Source organism: Ambystoma mexicanum, chromosome 5p (assembly GCF_040938575.1).
Source record: "Ambystoma mexicanum isolate Mex_15411 chromosome 5p, UKY_AmexF1_1, whole genome shotgun sequence".
Taxonomy (NCBI): domain Eukaryota; kingdom Metazoa; phylum Chordata; class Amphibia; order Caudata; family Ambystomatidae; genus Ambystoma; species Ambystoma mexicanum.
The window spans coordinates 1,088,080,972-1,088,094,009 of NC_090930.1; positions in this window are offsets into that span (position 1 = coordinate 1,088,080,972).

Sequence of the window (13,038 nt, forward strand, 5' to 3'; positions counted from 1 at the left end):
CATTATACTAGCACTTTACCGGACCGCCCGACTAAGTGTTTGCCAGTGGGGCACCTTGGCTTTCCTCCAGCTAAAAGCTGGAGGTAACTCAGGCGCCCTACCGGCAATAAAAGCCCTCATTACCACCACCAGCAATGCCGGTGGTGGCAATGACGGCAAATCCCCTCATGGATTCCACTGGTACTCCAGGAATGGGGATTTACACTGCACCGGCGGCACTGGCAATCTGGCAGCAATGTCACCAGACTGAGTGCCGGAAATGGTAACAGTCTTTGCCGGTATGCTGGCGGATCCACCACCAGGATACCGGCAAGGTTGTAATGAGGCCCAATATTGTATCTACCACATCTATGTGAGAATAGGATTTGACTGTTGGGTTGCCTAGTCATCATACCTAACTTTGACAAGGTATTTTTGGACTAATGGCAATGTGGATATTTTTCTTATGTCAAATGATAGTGATGTTACTCTCATCTAATATTGGACCAGCAATGCAGACTTAGAGACTTTCATGATTATTTCTTTCTTGTGTGATGGCGCTGATTGATGAATTTGCATTACTAGTTGGCCGAAAGACAGACAAGAGTTTTTCATTGACTGCATTCATCCATCTTCAATCTGCAACCTTTGTCTTAATATACTTGACATAGACTTTAATCTTCTCCTGCTGAAGGAATCTATGAAGTTAATATCTTGATTGCGTCGAATTGCTTCGATTAATATTGTGTATCCGTCTTTTCTACTCAATAGTGCCATTTACAGAGGTTCAGGAAAAGAGTCTAAGTTTTTTTTACTACTGGGCATTTCTGAAGGGGTGGTTTGCTGCGCAAACCAAGGTAGTAGTGACATTCTTCAGGTTCATTTGTGTAGCTCAGGCTGATGGCCTTGCTACTGCCAACTTTAGCACTGATTGGGACTGGTATCAGCCTTAGCTTTCCACCGAATGAAAGATTCCATTTTGCACTTTGCAATCACATATGGTTCAAGCGCAGAACTTGGTCGCACTTTGGCATCAGCACTCTGCTTTGTAGTGGACGGAGGTGCTGCTCTGCATTGTATTGTGGCTTCTGCACCAAAGCGCAGAACGTGTCAGTGGGTTTGGGGGTAAGGAGGACTATGGTCTAGAAGGACAACAGTCACTACGGCTGATGTTCCCATTGTTCAATGTGCAACACACCCTAGATGTTCACCCCGTAGATATCATGTTGCCTAGCGATATGCACGCTTTCACACAACTGGAAAGCTGGCTTGCACTGCTCCTACTGAACAAAAGCAACTTATTTTCCTCGAGGTCCAAAAGTGGCAATAGATCGTGAAATTGATTTGCACTATATGACACCCAGTGACATGAGATAAGATCACATCATAAAAAATGTCAATGCATTCATGCTTCTGACATCACAACCCTCTGTATACCTCTTAAGAGTGTGAAAAAAGAAAGCCGTCTCAGGTCCTCATTCTTGCCACTGCACCAAAACTGAAGGAATGAGGGAAACATATTGCGTGACCGCACGGTTGAGTTCGTTCCCATAGTTCTTCTCCATCACCCCACATGACGGTGACAAATCAGTGAATCACTGTATGCGTGTGGTGCAGAGGCATCGCTAAGGGAGGTTTGGGGGGACAATAGCCCCGGGTCTTTTGATTGTAGCCCTGTATAGAAGCTCAGGAGTTACAATCAAATGGCTAGCTAGCCCCGAGTCCTGACAGTCCCGATATTAGCGTAGCCCTGGATGTTTTCTAGACCTTGGAACACCCCTGGTGTGGTGGATGGTACAGACACCAGGGTGCTGTCTGTGTTTCCCTGCTGTCTCTTCCATGCGCATATGCACACTGCAAAAAATTAGCCCACCAGTCCTCCATTTGTTTGCATGGATATTCCAAGCATAAAAAACGACCGGTGGGGGGGGTCAACAGTCCCAATCGGTGCAAGTGACTACATTCTGGGGAAGAATATTGACTGTCTGTGATGGTGTTGAGTTTTCACACGGAAAGCGATTCACAGGAATTAGGCCCGGGAACCTCACACTGGCACTAACTTCCCTGTACTTTGGATCATTAAATGTGCTCATGTGGAGCAAATACATTTTTAGATCGTTATTTTCGTGAATTTGAAGAAACCGGAATGAGGCTGTTAGAGTGAAAAAGGGTTCAAAGGCTGGGCCTTTCGGTTACAGTTACACATGTAACGACCATTGGTGGAGAAATACCCTGGAACTGGACTAATTAGCAGATTTTTGTGTGTGAAAGGATCTGATTACAGAAACATTGCACCAGTGCAAGTGCAAAGTGTGCACGGTATTAACACTAGGGCAAAGTTTTCCCTATTTTTAAAAACACTAGGACACATTAAAAAATCATTGCACCTTGACAAGTGCAGTTAAGCCCAAAAGACAGACTCATGTGAGAGAATCACGTGAGAAAAGACACCTGTAGCCAGAATATAGGCCGGGCGTCACCTACACGGAAGGCAGACCATGCAATTTCTGCTGTAGGGGTACCGATTCTGCAACAAAAAGTGTGTCCACTATGTTTGTGGGCATGCATTTTGGGAGAGGTGGAGGGGGTTTATTTGTTCCATTTGCATGCTGCCATGCCACGTGTAAATGATGCAATCTGATTGGCTGTGCCACTGCTTATCAAGAAAGCATGTGCACTGGGATTCACGGCTAGTGCGTGTGGAGCAGCCAGAGGGAGTGCACACTCAATGCACTTCCCAAGAGTGCCAATTTAAAGTTGGGAAGTAGGGGTCTCTATGGGGGAGTTCAGTTAGAGATGGGACCCCAAAGAACCAGTGAGGGAGTCTTCGCCACCCATTAAAATCAGCATTTGTTTTTGACCCTGGTTACTGGCGACAACATATTTAATGCGGTCAAGAGCTGGCAGAAGCATGGAAACCATTAATTGTTTTAATGTCCTGCACGCAGGAAGGGGGAGACGAAGGGGAGCACTAATTGCATAGCTAGAGTATTTATGTGCTCTTTCACAAGAGAATATGCTGGCGGGGGCCTGTTTTATAGATCATGGACTTTGAGTAGTTGATCTAATAAAGAGGTGTTCAGCATTTATTGAAAGGAGCGTTTTGCTGCTTGAACGTTTGTTTTCCACTGCAGCATTTCAAGTGTCCTGTGTGTCCTCAGCACTGTGAGCGAAGCTCTTGCTGAGGCATTTTCGCTTCCTGGAGGAGGCGGACCTGACTGTGGTCACGTGACGGACCACGTGACTTTGAAGGTCTATTTACTCCCGGCCCAACCGCCTGAGCATATTGAAAGGAGCGTTTTTCTGCTTGAACGTTTGTTTTCCACTGCAGCATTTAAAGTGCCCTGCGTGTCCTCAGCACTGTGAGCGAAGCTCTTGCTGAGGCATTTTCGCTTCCTGGAGGAGGCGGACCTGACTGCGGTCATGTGACGGACCACGTGACATTGAAGGTCCATTTACTCCCGGCCCAACCGCCCAGGCGGGTGTTCAGCATTTATTGAAAGGAGCATTTTGCTGCCTGAACGTTTGTTTTCCACTGCAGCATTTCAAGTGCCCTGCGTGTCCTCAGCACTGCGAGCGAAGCTCTTGCTGAGGCATTTTCGCTTCCTGGAGGAGGCGGACCTGACTGCGGTCACGTGACGGACCACGTGACTTTGAAGGTCCATTTACTCTCGGCCCAATCACCCTTGCGGAGTTAAGCCCTGGAGGCAGTAAGGGCTGGAGCTTCTGTTTTGCTGTTTAGCTGTGACCTGTGACTGTGCCCGTGCAACGGCCCTGTGAGTATCATAGACTGTGGCTATAAGTTACCACTCCTCTTGTGTGAACTCTAACCAGTACTCAGAGTAAGGGAGGAGAGACGGACTCCAGCAGCTCCGCAAGCTGTTGGGCGTTCCTTACCCTGATACTGAGTGCAGCCTCAGTCGTCTCCTGATTTCCCAGAATGATTACCCAGCCTATGACTTTTAATATAATACTCTAGGGGCCTATTTTGGATACATTTCTTACCTATTTCCTTGAGTTTAACAAAGGACCCATATTATTCTGTGTTTTACATTTAATCTGTATTTGAGGTACTGGTACGTGTCTTTTTGCCGCTCCCCCTATTCAGTGCATTTCAATAATTACTGATTGCTACTTCACTGTTCTTAGTATCTGTGACCTCTACTCCCTGTGATATTTATTTTAATATTAATTTATAACCTCTAGCATCTAAGCATTCACTGAGCCACCTTGCTGTCTCCCTTCCAGTTCTCCGCCTTTTACCCCTCCAGGCATTCTCATTGTTTGGATGACACGCAAGGGACTCAGGAGCCAGACCACTATGGAGGCTTCTTTTGACTCTACCCTTCCTCCTGAGGTGGTTCCTGTCCCTACTCTGTTAGACTCTACCCCATCTATGAACCCTATTACTACCCCTCGGGGTAAACCACAACATATATTAGTAGAGAACTCCTTGGTCAGCTCTCAACAAAAAAGTGTGGCCCAAGCCCAAATCCATTCAAATGATAGGTCTGCTGTACTCAATCTGATGGGTATCATCCCACGTACCCCAATCAATAATAGCTGCATCTTTTTTGGAAAACATAAATGCACAGGAAGAACGATTAGAAGCTACTATAGCTCTGAATGTGGAGGAAGCTGGTTCCCGATCTAGGGCAAGGGAGGGTATGGAGCATCTGAATAATAGCATGGTGAACAATATGCACCCAACCCCCGCCCAATTACAACCTAGGTTGCCACTGCCTATACCAATGATGGATGCCCCTGACAGGAACTCTATAGAACCTCCTGCACTATCTAAAGAGGTGATTGTTCTACAACCCCTCCCCCCCATCAGAGGACTATAGGAACCAGGGTGGTCCTTCTGTCAAGTTAACATCGGAGGTACCCTCCTCTAATGGGGAGGCCAATTACAGTTCCTCTATTCATGTTAATCTTTCTGCTATCTCTGTACCTGCTGCACCCACCCCAACAGTGAAACCCACTGTTTTCAAAACTCCACTTACAAAATCTTTTCTTCATACACCCAAAACAAAACCTAGTATGGGTAAACCTATTCATGGGAAACAAATCTCCAATTTGTTTGGTAAAAGGACTGCCACTAGTACTCTCATTAAACCTCCACTTTCAGTCCTAACAGTGGCTTCATTGGACCTTACGCATCTTGAGAATGTAGCAAAGAAATTGGAGACTGAAGATCTTGTTGATAACGATATCGATGATATTAGTATTATAGCATGTGCAGACAAGGCATTAGCTGAGGGTCACTTGGAATTTAATTCCATTAATACTAATAATGTAACCCAGCAAACTTGTGATGCCTCTTATATGGGTTCCCCTTCAGAACTCACAAATTTTATTGATGAGTACACAGAGAAGCAAAAATGGCTTAGTGAAAGGGGCTTACACCCAGATATACAAAAGGATCATGGAAGTGAGTCGTTCGTACACCATACCCTTAAAGAGGCAGATGATAGAATAAAATTAACTCAACCTACATTATCTGCACTCAATATGGTTCTTAGTTTGTTTGTGAGTCTGTATGATAACATTTGGTCAGAGGTTAGATCTCACTCTCTCCTCCTCTCTGAAATCTATACTAGGCTAGAAGGTCTAGATAGATTTGAAGAGTTGGTTAAAATTATTAAGGAAGATAACCCCTCAATAATAAAACAATGCCCAGACTCTACTCCTCATAGGCAACCTTATATGGAAGGGCCTCTAGTTAATAAAGTCCCTAATGTGGAGAAAGACAGTACTCCGGGGGTCGTTCTTAATATGCTTCAAGTCAATACTGTCCCTCCTTGTTCAGACAGAGGTTATGTTGACCAATCTTCTCTAATCCCCCCATCGATCCCTGATGGTGTTTTAGTGTATCCTCCCCCGGTTGCTAAACTTTGTGTCACTCCCATAAAAGTGATTACTAATTCTTTAGTGGAAAAAGCCCAAGAGGGGTTGACTCCTAATCTCCCTGGTTCCACTCCTCAGGTACTCTATGGTAAATCTATTACATCGGAAGCGGCTGAATCACCCAAAGGAGACACTGCTGCCCCTCTTCCCGTTTCTATATTAGACCTTCCCTTGGAGAAGCCTCTTGACTGTATCGATCTCACTAAGGAAACGGCATCCTTAAAGGGCTTTGTTCATATAGGTAATAAAAAACATATCCAACAAATAAAGAAAACTAAAAACCAGAAGAACTTGAAAAAAATGTATTCTTTCTCTAACAAAATCTGTTCATGGAATGTGCTCCTTTGGGTGTTACAACTTCTTCCCCCCCGGAGGCGGTTAAGACTCAGGGGGAATCAGCGATAACTGATACCGCTACCTTTAATACGGTTGTTGTCTCTGTTGGCTCCACCTCTGTTCCGACTATTCCGGCTGTTTCCGGTCAGCCCAAAGTTGTGCCAGGGATTTCTATGTCAAAGGATATTATTCCCCTTGAGTAGGTGGGCAATATAATCCAGGGGGAGGAAACTCATGATATATGCCATCCAAAGATAATTAGTCAACCGCAGCCTTTAAATAACATTGCTCCAGTTATTTTGAATACACAAATCACAGGTAATCCATTGCCACTCGATCTGATTGCAGATCCTTCAATTACTATGGGTAACTCCCAAACTGGTATAAACCCTACCCTCTCTGAGCCCACTCCCATCCCGGTAACGGCAAATCTTGTCAATCTTGACATGGTGAAACAACTATTTCAGGAGTTTGTGTGCGCAAACTCACTTACTGGGGTGGATTTCAATTTGACTTCACGTTTATCTCAGGTTAGGGTTCCCATAACAACTTTTCCTCCCACAGATGGTCACCCACTCTGCCATTCTGATGGTCACTCGACCAGCACAGAGTCTATAATGGAAGAGCGTGTTATGGGATTTAGACCAGTGAAGGGTCTTTATGTTCCCAACTTTTCTAACTTTGCTCACCCAAAGCCCTCAAGTGGCTCTGTAGGTCTTTCCACTGGGCCTGAACCTACCCAAAATAGGAATTCTCCCAATCTGTATGAAAGATTTCCTGTAGGACCCAACATTACCCAAAATAGGACTATATTAAGGGGCGCTAGGGGTACTGATCTGGAAGCTGACTCTCTGAGTCAATTTACAAAAAGTATTACTTACTCTTTACCTCAATCAACTGAGGTTAAAGAGTCTATCAAAATTTTGCAGCTTACTAGTTTATGGGGTCAAGATATGCCTATCTTTCTTAATCGTGGAAATATTTTAAAAATCTTCCACCAACTTCCTACACTCTCACTTATCTCTAGTTACGACATTGGAAAGGATTTTCCTTTTTACTCAAGGATGTGTAGATATGAGTCACATTATTCTGAACTCTAGAGTGGTACTAGAACTAATAATGGGACAAAGGGAAGGTTTAATGCAGCTTGCCTTTGAAGCAAATTTGCTACAACCGAATCAGCATTCTGGAAAGAATGGTGGGTGTGAAGAATATAGGGGAAACCTTACTATGGTTTATTACCTGGAAAGAGCCTCTCAACCTCAACGGAGGCAATTTACGCCCAGATTTAATGGTAATGCTAGAAACTGGGCCCAGGTCACCTCAGGTTTATGGAAATGAGCACTCTTTTGAGTGCCCTGGTACTCTTATCAATATTAAGGTCCCGAATGAATTTATTTTTCTTTCCTGGAATTCCAGGGGAAATTCTCATCTGTTCACGAATACTGAGACAGTACTTATGATTACTGCCTCAGATTGCTTTTTCTTACAAGAAACTTGGTTACTCTCTCCTCCCGTTGTTGATGGATTTGATATTCATTCCCAAAATGCTAAACCTAGTTTAGGAGGGAGGGCCTCCGGGGTCTCCTCATTGGATTCAGAGCTTCTCTTGGTTTCAGGAATAAGGTTCTCGCGGATACTCCATTTGGTGTTTTAGCTATGGAGGCCTCCTCCCTTGATCAACTGGTTAATCTCCTCTTGATTAATGTATACTGGCACAAAGGCATGGCTGCCCTTGAGCCTTTTTTAGAATGCTTAACGGATATGGTACTTTCATGGAGATCCCTACATCCCAGGGGGAAATTGATCTTGGCTGGTGATTTTAACTCCGACTGTTCCATTTCATCCGAGGCCAACTATGACGACATCGGTTTGGCTTTGGAGGATGACAATCGGCAAGGCCAGAAATATGTTTGGGGTAGACTTTGGAATCTCGCTTTGGACTCGGTAAGCCTAACCTGCCTTAACAGGTCTTTTGACGCTTCTCTCCCACTCTGCCCTACATGGCATAGAGGTCTTTCATCATCTACCATTGACTATGTCTATGTAGATCATTCTCTGTCCCTTCTCTCCTCTGAGGTCAAGGTCTCCTTTAACCCTTGGAGTGACCACAGGTCACTGCTGGTTACATTCTCTTCTCCTTTTCCCATGAAGCCTCTGCCCGCAGGGGGGCATGCCATCTCAAAACCGTGGGACAAGGTCAGGGCTACGTTGGTCCCCTGACAATATTAATCTACTTAATTATACATTGATTCACTCATTTAATCACACTTCTCTCTCCTGGAAACACGCGGTATTCAATACCTTATACTTTGATAGCTTTCTTAATGCTTTGCACAGCAGCATCTCTGGTTCACTAAGGAAGGGTATTCCTAAGAAATCCCATGCCCTTAGGTTCGATCAGGAGTTGGCCAGTGAAAAGGCCCACACTCGAAAACTTATCAGGGAGGTCCAACTCCTTGATATTGAATGGGATAACAAAAAAAACTAAAATTAGAGCTCTCTGTCAAAAATATAAAAATTACTGCAAATCCAGAAAATCTAGTCTGTTACAAAATGGCACAGAGTTCATGCTTAAAGTCCTTGTCAAAAGAGATCTTAGGGCTTTTTGGGCTATTTTTTCTGGCCAGGATGATGTGGCGGTGGCCGACCAGTTGAATGCTATTCCTGAGGCCAAATGGGTCGCGTATTACACTGAACTCTTTGATATGGGCGGAGAGGGCCCAGAGCTTTGCAAAAAGAGAGAGTAAGCGCTTAACGATACTTGGAAGCCTGACATTGACTATGAGACAATACTAGGCTTTATTGTCAAAGCTAAGAAATCAAGGGCCCCTGGCCCTAACGGCTTAACAAATAACACACTTAAAGCGGAACCTGAAATTTGGGCTAAACTCCTCTGTCTCTTATTCCAAGATGTAGTTAACTCTGGTAATGTCCCATCTAGCTGGCAGACCGCCCATATTGTCCCCATTTTTAAGAGAGGTCTACAGACATTGGTCAAGAATTATAGACCAATCTCCCTTATTGATGCGGGCTGCAAGCTTTTCGCTGCTATGCTCCTCTCGCACCATAATGTTTGGATTAAGGAAAATAATATTCTTCCAAAGCAACAAACAGGCTTCAAGGTTGGACACTCAACTAATCTTAATGTATTTATTCTAACTGCCCTTCAACGTTCAACATGGATAAAATATGGTGGCTCTCTCTATATGGCTTCAATCACCCTATCAAATGCTTTTGATTTAGTAATTAGGTCGAGACTCTGGGAAAAACGAACTAAATGGGGGATTTCGGCAGGTCTACTCACTTTAATTATGGCAATGTATGAGAATTCGGGCGTCCATATTAGGATTGATCTCAAAGGTACCCTCTCTAGAAGGATAAGGACTCGTATTGGGGTTAGACAAGGCTGCCGGTTAGCTCTGTGCCTTTTTATCCTCTACTTGGCAGACGTAGGGGAATTCCTTGAAAGTACAGGCATGGTAAATGCAAAATTGGGGGATCTCAGGCTCTCATGGCTGGCTTACGCCGACGATTTTCTTCTTTTTGATCACACCAAAGTCGGCTTTTAGAGGCTTATCTGTACATTTGAAGAATATGCCTTAACTAATGGGTTAAAAATTAACCCAAGTAAAACTCGAACAATGGTCTTCTCTAGAGGGAGAGAGGGTAAAAAAGTATGGAAAATTGGTGGTGAAAATATCATTAGAGCACACAAAATTCTCTATTTGGGATTCCTCATTCTGGCCCAACCATCGGCCATTGAATTAAGACATTCCCCTAGACACAAAATACTTTCGCTTATTTCTCAATCTATTAAGCTGGATAGCAAATACGGCATGTTCTCCGTCAAACCTGTAGTGGATTTCCTCAAGGGAAAGGTGATGCCAAAACTAATATACGGAATGGAACTGCATTATCTTGTTCTTTTGACCTTCTCGGACACCCTTGAGGGTATCTACTGGAGAAAAGTTGTGAAGCTGCCTAATTGTGTTCCAATAGTTGCCATAAGGTATAAATTGGGTCTAGTCTCTCTGCGAGCTAGAATTCTTTGGAGAGTTCTGACACTTTTCTCTGCCTTGCTCTCTCCGAAACAGGATACCCTTTATGTTGATGTTGGTAAGATGCTCTTCTCGCAGGGATCGCCTGACCAAAATGTATATCTTTTGAGATTTAGTGTCCTCTGCGATAAGACTCTATCAGATCTTTCCACTGACATGGATACCCTGTTAACTAACCCCAAAAAAGTCAAAGAATGTCTTTTCACTAGCGATTGGAGTAATACGCTGGAAAAATTGCATGCTTACCCATCTCTCAGTGATCTGCAATTTGACCACAAGAAAAGAGGCTGCCTGTCTTTTATCTTAACTCAATTTCCCAACCACTATTATCGTTCACTTCTTCTCAAACTCAGATGGAATCTCCTACCTACCAAAGAAGTTCTTTATAGAAGGAAGGAGATCAGTGATTTGGACCTTTTATGTCGATTTTGTCATACCCCCAGGGTAATTGAATCTACACGCCATCTTTTTTTAGAATGTACTGCTCTGAAAGGACTTAGAGATATCTACTTAGGCAGATTCAATACCCTGGGTCTATTGGGGGCAGAGAATGTTATCTGGTCCCAGTCTCTTTCAATTTCTAAAATTAAAGACGGTCTCGCTGTGGCGGGTTTTATTAAGTCTCTTGATCTGTATCCCCCTCCCATTTGACCAATTTGTTTGATGAATTCCATCTTTATGTACTACCAAGTCTATCATGTATGTATACAAACCCTGGAATTTTAACTGATACTGCTGCTAAATTCGTTCTTTTTATGTATGAAGGGATTTTTTTTTTCCTTTTAACTATAAAATTTGTGTCAAAAATTTTAATGTGCACTGAATTATTTTAACTTACTTTTATATGTTACTTACTGATAGAAAGAGGATATGTGGATCTGTATGTGTTTTTTTTTTAATCCTATTGGTAATGAAATAAAATCAATATGCAATGTAACAGTAATGTATGATTCCTTTTCTTTTGTTTTTTGTTTTTCTGTATTTAAGGATTTCGTTTGTAAAGGTTTCTTTTTTAAACCGTGCACAATAAAAAAATAAAAAAATAAAGAGACTTTACCTCCAAGAGAACATGAAAATGCTTATAATTGTTTTTTATAATGTGCTTAATACCGAAGAGGTTTCTAAGCGCGGACCTGGGATTCAAACTTGTGTTGCTCTGCATGGACCCGTCATCTTGCTTCTAAGACGAGCGCGTTGCCACTGAGCTATACTACATAGAAAAGCAAAAGTGGCTGAATATTGAAAACTGGCTCCTTCCATTGTCGGGCTGCTGTTAAGCACCATGCAGCGGTGCTGCTGGCAGTGTTAAGCAGCTGGATATGTAGTTTTGTTGCCCTAGCCTGGTGGCCTTTGTGCACCTGCCTCCACGAGAGAGAGGGGCCACTGCACGCCCCGCTCTAGACCAGTTGTGAAGAAAGAGGTTCATCAGGGAAGCATACTGCTGTAAAGTGATTTCATTACTCTTGAGGTAGGTTTCCAGGTAAATATATTTAATCATCTTCATATGTTACAAGTTTGACCCACTGGTGCCCACCATCCATGCAACATATTCCCAAATGACATTGTTGGAGCGCCGGGGTGGCATCATTCCATCGCTCATAACAAACATTGTGAGCTCTGCCTGTGACGTCACATATTCACGCAATTATCTATATACTCCAGACGTACCTTCGCAGGAGACAGGCCGCTCTCCCGAGTTCCATTCATATCACATACCATAATAAGACACACTAGGTGTTTCCCTCTGGCTACTAACAAAATACACAACACCTGAATGGGTTTTTAAGTCCAAAAGGGCAACTGCATTTTGACTTTTAAACGTAACATGAGCGAAACATAACTTTATAAATGTCTTTGTTGTCTTGTGCTGGTTAGAAAATTTCAAGCATCAGTTTAAAAAAATTCAAGACTAGCATGGGTAGAATTTTAGACTTTGTACCTAGAGCTATATACCTCCCTATCCCCCGATGTAGTCCTTTATCCATAGGTGGTCACCCTTTGGGTGATCCCTCCTTCAGAATGGCATTTTAACAGGCCCTCATAACTACCTCACCCCATCTTTATAGACTACCCTATAACGTACCGCGGGAACTTTACCCATAGCATCTTCCACCTCAGATCTACTTACTGCTAACTTAAACACAACTATAAATTAATATGTACATGCATGCATTAATAGGTGCCAGCAGGCATGTGTGACGCTATATGTACATGACGGCTGCAGACAACCATTTCAGTCTTTTGTAGAGGGCTGTGACAGTCAAGTGCACAGTACCGTGTTTTTGTGGATCTGACCATAGGGGTTGGTAGAAGCCCTCTCCCAGCACTCTCCATGCTCTCCCAATGATTTTACCAACACTGGACCATGGGGATGTCGCTCGCACACTCACCACCATTGTCCAGGATAGTATTGGCATTGTATTCATTACCCCATGCCCAGGGCCATGCTGCCAATCATTGTCACAGGCCCAGGACCCTGTAACCTTGGTCCCCTTCTGAGGATTATAACTTGAAGGGGACGGGGAAACCGCATTCCGGCTGTGGGCCTCAACATGTCTGGAGGGAGGCAAGTCCACCTGCCCAAGTGTTGCGCACTGGCCCAGTGGAGTCATATGCGTGCCATCGACTTCCTGAGCAGATAGCTATTTACATTAGGTGAAAACTTAAACATGCACCACAGGGGTGGCACTTACATTGTTGTGTGGTATTCATCCTCGTTCCTGAAAACGAAGGAAAGGGTGCTTTTTGAAGT